The sequence below is a fragment of the Apteryx rowi genome, unplaced genomic scaffold, assembly GCF_003343035.1.
Source record: "Apteryx rowi isolate R43461 unplaced genomic scaffold, aptRow1 scaffold_200, whole genome shotgun sequence".
NCBI lineage: Eukaryota > Metazoa > Chordata > Aves > Apterygiformes > Apterygidae > Apteryx > Apteryx rowi.
Genome location: NW_020448309.1, coordinates 1142450 through 1148642, shown reverse-complemented (window position 1 = coordinate 1148642; position 6193 = coordinate 1142450).

Below are 6193 nucleotides of genomic sequence, written 5' to 3'. Positions count from 1 at the left end.
GTCCAGCGAAGGGCTACAAAGAKRRTTAGGGGACTGGAGCATCTCTCTTATGAGGAAAGACTGAGAGAGCTGGGCCTGTTTAGCCTGGAGAAAGCTGAGAGGAGATCTTATCAATGTGTACAAGTATCTGAAGGGAGGGTGTCAAGAAGAAGGAGCCAGACTCTTTTCAGTGGTGCCCAGCAACAGGATGCGAGGCAATGGGCACAAACTGAAACACAGACAATTCCATCTGAACATGAGGAAAAACTTCTTCACTGTGAGGGTGACAGAGCACTGGCACAGGTTGCCCAGAGAGGTTGTGGAGTCTCCTTCTCTGGAGATTTTCAAAACCCACCTGGATGCGATCTTGTGCAACGTGCTCTAGGTGACCCTGCTTGAGCAGGGGGGTTGGACTAGATGATCTCCAGAGGTCCCTTCCAACCTCAACCATTCTGTGATTCTGTGTGATTCTGTGAAGCCATAGGCACAGGAATGGCTGACAGATCCTGTGCCCACAAGTGCCATAAGGGGAGATGACCACAGAAGGGCTATGAAACTATGGTTTCCTGACAGGGAAGAGCAAGATGGGGAAACTGTCTAGTTGTACCACCCAGAGGTGGTAGTGTCTCTTTGTGTGCTATCAGTGATATGCCAGTGACATTAGGAGATTGCCCTCTCCTAGAGTCATGGCATCAACGGGGAGACACTACCCCCTTCTGCTGTCTGGCTGCAATACATTTTGTGATGGGATGTGCAGGAGGGATGCACAGACTTTGCCCATTCTTTGTGCACAGGTGCAAGAGCTGTGATTCCTGGGTACAGGTTCCGGCGTTTTAGGGATTCAGCAGCAGCCAAGTAGCAAGAGATGCTTGCTCCAGGCGGCAGCCATTACCACCGTGTTCTGCTTGGTGCTGTTCTAGCAAAGGAGGAACACTGCTCCCTCACAGCGGGTGGATTTTATAGTGCTGATGCCTGGGAATTCAACCTTGTGGAACAGGTCAGGGACACAGGACTTTCACAGCACACTGCTCTACAGGGGAAGGGACATGCTTCTGCAGCCATTCCACACAGTAGATGCTATAACTTGCATGCTACACATGCTCCTATGTACAGATGCCAAAACAGTGACACTTCCTTTGATGTTTCAGATTTAGACTGGATAAAGCACTGAGTAACCTGATTTGACTTTATAGTTGACTCTGCTTGGAGCAGGAGGTTGGACTAGAGACCTCTTGAGGTCCCTTCCAACCTGAATTATCCTATGATCCTGTGATCCAATGATAAGGGATTCAGTGGTGGTAACAACATAAGCCAACTCTGCAGATTAATACTGAATTGCTAGAGCAAATCTTAGGGACTCTGGGCCTTCATGTCGTATTGGACACAACACAAAAATACTGGGATTTTGCCCTGCTTGGATGTCTGGGTAAGTGGACAGCAAAGAGAATACTAGCTCCTTTTGTGCATGGGTACTTCTGGAGAAATACTGAGACTCCTTCCAGCCACCATCACACACACACACACACACACACACAGAGTTTGTATATTTTTAATAGAAGTAATGCTGGGAAAATTCTTTCTTTGTAAAACTGCTAGAGCAGACTTGGAGCTACTCTGCCCTCGCGTGGTATGTGGACACCTCTGCAGTAATGCATCTCACTGTGTATCCTTATGACTATCACATATCACATCCCTATGACATATCACTATATCATCTTTACAATGTTTGTATAAGATCTTGTCCCCATTAGGACATGGACTCATTGACCATTCTGAAAGTACCTGACAGATCACATCCAACAAACACCTAAATCATTCCCCAGAGACACATGCCATTTTGAAGATGAGCATAAAATGTCAACAGATGCTTTTTAAAATGCTTCTCAGATTAAACTCATGAGACATTTCTAACAATATTCCTGAAGACACTTCCTCACTCTGGAACCATTCCAGTTCCCTTGTATCCAAAAGTCATTTTAAACTGTCTCAAAGACCTCATCTAAGGGACAGAGGCAAGAATAGTTTGAAAAATCATTCAAAGCCTATGAACCATTCTGGGACTCACCAGAAAGCTGGAACAAAGCCTGAACTATGGACCCAGCATACCAGAAACCACAGACGAAGGCAATTTTGAAAATATATGGATTTAAGGCCCCACCATAAGCAATTTATCAAATGCCTCAGTGGCCCCATCAAAGGGACTTTTAGAAAATGCCTATAGGGCACTACTGATGAAACAATTATGAAAAGTCCACAAGGCAGTGGTGAAGCTGCCCTAGAGATCAACCATAAGGATTTACTGTGAACATCTTCGTAATTCTAAAATTGCCCTAGATACTACCACACAGAAGCCATTTCAGAAGTGATCTATAATGTCGAAGAATAGCCATAAACACCCCATTAAAAGGACCATAAAAAAGCAACCAAAAAGTCCCACATGTAAAGAAACCAACATTAAAAATCTTTTGTGTGATTTTCGGAGCAATCTCATAGGGGCCTTTGAAGGGATTTATTCAACAATCCCTCCATTTTTTTACAGTCCTATTTACAATGGTTCCTTTGTGGGGATTAGGACTTATTTTTGTTAGCTCCTTGGCAGTATTTTTGGCCTCTTCAGTGGGCTTTCACAATGGTTCCATGATGAAGGTGGAGTATTTTTACAATGGGCATTTCATAGATTCTTTGAGACAGTTTCCATAATGGTTATGTGATGGTGTCTTCGGGGAGGATCAGAGGCTTGATTTAAACTGTCCAAATGATGCTGGATTTGAGAGTATTTTCACTGTTAAGCCTATATTCATCGGATCACAGCCACAGTTTTATGCCATGAAGAGCAAAGAGAAGAGAGTTGTAATCACAGGACTTTCACTACTGACTACAATTTCAGGGGAAGGGCTGGAATGCCCATATTGCAGACAGAGTAAAATAACACCATCTTGCAGTGCATCAGAAATGAAATTGCATCTGCTACAAATCTTTCCATGCTTGCAAACTGCAACAATCCCAAACTGGTGACATGTCATCTGTAGCAGTCTTTCAGTGAGCCAGGCCAATGCAGACTCCCTGTCAACTATCAGCTACCTACAGTAAAAAATGTCAGTTAAGGAAGGTGTGGGGGTAGCTCTAGGAGAGAGACAGCCATGATGAGACGAGTGTAACTTCTCTTGGAGATACACCTGATCATGTCCTAGCTGACCAGCAATGGCTCAGCTTGTGATGCATCTTGTCGCTAGACTGAAATTCCAGCAGGTCTTGTATGGTTGCTCCTTTTAACAAGAGAAGTGTCCCCCACACGTGCCTTGCCAGAATTTCTGATTCTCTGACAACAGAAGGCAAAGGTCTGAGATGACAGTTAAGGGATCTCTGCCCAGCCGGGGCAGCGCATACTTCTGGCTTCCTTCTCCAGTTTGTGGTCAGCAACTCTGACAGCACACGTCCCCTAGGCTGAGTAAGGTATCCTTGCCCTCTGTCTTCTCTGTTCACACTATTAGTGTCCACACACACAACCACCATTCCCAGACCTGAGCAGCTCCTTATGGGGATTGAAAAGTCCAGACCATGAAAATCATCCCAGTCTTGACAAAGACCTTAGGTCTGACTAGGAGGAGGACCCTTCTCTTTGACTCCAGAGACTAAAACACCTGTGGTCATTACACTCTATGTCTGAGGCTCTTCTTACCTGCTCGAGGGCTAGGGTAAGGGCCCTACACTTGTGAAATACCACCAGAAGCTCTTTGGAAGTCTCCCTTCCATAGGTTTCACATAGCTCTCATGAAAAGGCATGCTGCCCAGAAGGACAGTTGCAGTCCTGATACTGACCTTCCTGAGGCTTTTTTTCTTTTTTTTTTAATTTATACTTACATTGTCCTCAGGTGTACCCAGCCTGGCCCATATCCAGGGAAGTGACCTTGTACTGCTGCACTGAGATCTCAGCTTGATGACTCCCAGCACTCTTCACAGCTGCATAAGCCTCTTCCAGACATGAGACACGGTGACAGAACTGCTTCCCTGCAACAGAGAGGGGGTGTGCCATGTCTCCTTCACAGACTTTTTTAGCGGCATGTAGAAATACAGAGAACAAAAAGAGAAGAGTGTAAAGTAGTCTGGGATATTTGGGGAGAGCTACAGGTAAACACAGGCCACAGCGGTGACAGTCACATCCCTGCTGCCTCTTGAGGATGAAGTTCAGCCTGGTTCCCTTTCCCACCACTCTGCTCACAATGAGCATGAGTTTCTCCCCTGGGGATCTGGCTGACTTGCTCCAGAGTAAAGCCAGAATGTAAATCAGCATGTAAGAAGTGGAGGATCAAAGAGCCTGGTTCTTCCATGATTACAGCCACAATAAACTTGCCCATCCCAACTGGTAAACCACTGCTCAAGAAGAATCTGGCATAGCCTGCTTCTGCTCCAGGCTTCAAGGACAGCTTGAGTGCCCAAAAGCTGGACTGTTTTTCCAGGAATGTCAGTTACTGTGATATAAAAAATCACCTCTTCCTTCAAAGCTTGCCTTGCTTTCAACTGAAGAATGTTCATCAGGCAACTGGACTGAAAAAAGAATGAAGGCAATATTCATGCAGGGCTTGTAACAAGAGCTGAAATTCAATGACTGACTTTTTCTGCTAAAAATTGCAGCACAAGAATTGAAAACAGACTCGCGTGTCCTCAGATGAGCAGGTCAGTGCAATGCCTAGCTGAAATCACTAGGCACTTTGAGTGCTCTGGCCTTTGCTGGTGTCTTAGAGGATGTACCCAAGTCTGGTGATGGCTTTTGTCAGATGTGACCCAAGTGACTCAGTCAACCCACACCCAATCTTTCTTCCTCAACCTTCCCCAAACTATTTTTCCTTCCACAGCAATAAAACAATTCTGTGTGACGAATAAGCATGAAAAATGTGTCTAGCATGGGGATCAAAGATATGACAGTCCAGAAAAAAATGGAAGATCTTAAGAAATAAAAAATGCAGCATTTGGGGTTTTATTTTATTTTTCAAAGGCCTGGTATGCAAAAGCAGGGAGGATGTGGGGAATGAAAAGAACCTTTAATGTAAAATATTTTTCTCTCAGAATGAACAATGAAAGATGTCGGATTAATGTTTAGATTACATTATTTCTGTTGCATTTTAAGCCTTCAAAATATTCTTTGTAAGTATTTCAAACAAAATCACTTTGTGCACAAGTCAAAAATAGTTTGTGATATTTTTGCCTGTATTAGGCAAAAGCTCCTGTTGATCTATCCTGGGCATGACTATTTTATATTCATATCCCTTCTTTTCTGACACTACAGCCTAGCGCCTGTGATTCACACTGACACTGCGAGCCCCTGAGGTGTTGGAGGGCAGACATGCCTGGTGTGCCCCCATCCCATCTTTTCTTTGAGGTACACTCAACTCTTCCAAACCCCATTTATCTGTACCCTGAAATCCTCGTGCCTCCCTATAAACACGACGGCCTTAAGCTCGTCTCAGTCACATCGGTCATTTCCGCAAAACACACTGAGCACAAGCAATTGTGGAAGCGATTTGTTTTTCTGATTAATCTGATGGTGAAGGACAGCTCTGAAAACTGTGAGGTCAGGAAGGAACAGGACACTTTTTTGACCATGATCCTCAAGCAGCAGTGAGTGTAAGGGGTCTCAGGCTAGGAATTTGGGCTCTGAACTGTTGATCTCTAGAGAAACAGCCTAACTTGCCTTTTTAAGGAGAAAGACAGAGTAGGTTTGAAAGGAGAAAAGCTAGAGTACAGCTTGGAGATGCCAGCTTCACGGGGATCTCTTCCCAGTGTACCTAGCCTGTGTGACCTGAAGACACGGTCCCTCTACGTTAATTCTGGGGTAAACTAGATTCATTTTACAGCATGAGCGGTGGGGCAGCAGCCTCTTTCCCAGCACAGCTCGCAAAGGAGATACTGAGCTAGGACCTATCGCAGCTCTTGTGAGCGCATGTAGGTGCAGCCCCTAGTCAAACCAGTGCATCTGCTGGCTAACCGCCTCCCCGATGTCCTGGCACAGGGGTGGCAGAACATACGATTTACCATGAACGTGATGTTTTGGTCACGCTCGACCTTCCCAAAATGTGCGCAAAGCACAGCCTAGCTGCGGAGCCGGCCGCGCAACCTGCCCCGCGGGCAGCCCCCGGGTGCGCTCGAGGCGCCGCTCCGTCATGGTCCTTCCGGGCCGGGCCACCGAGCCCGGAGAGAGGAGGGCGGCGAGGCGGGG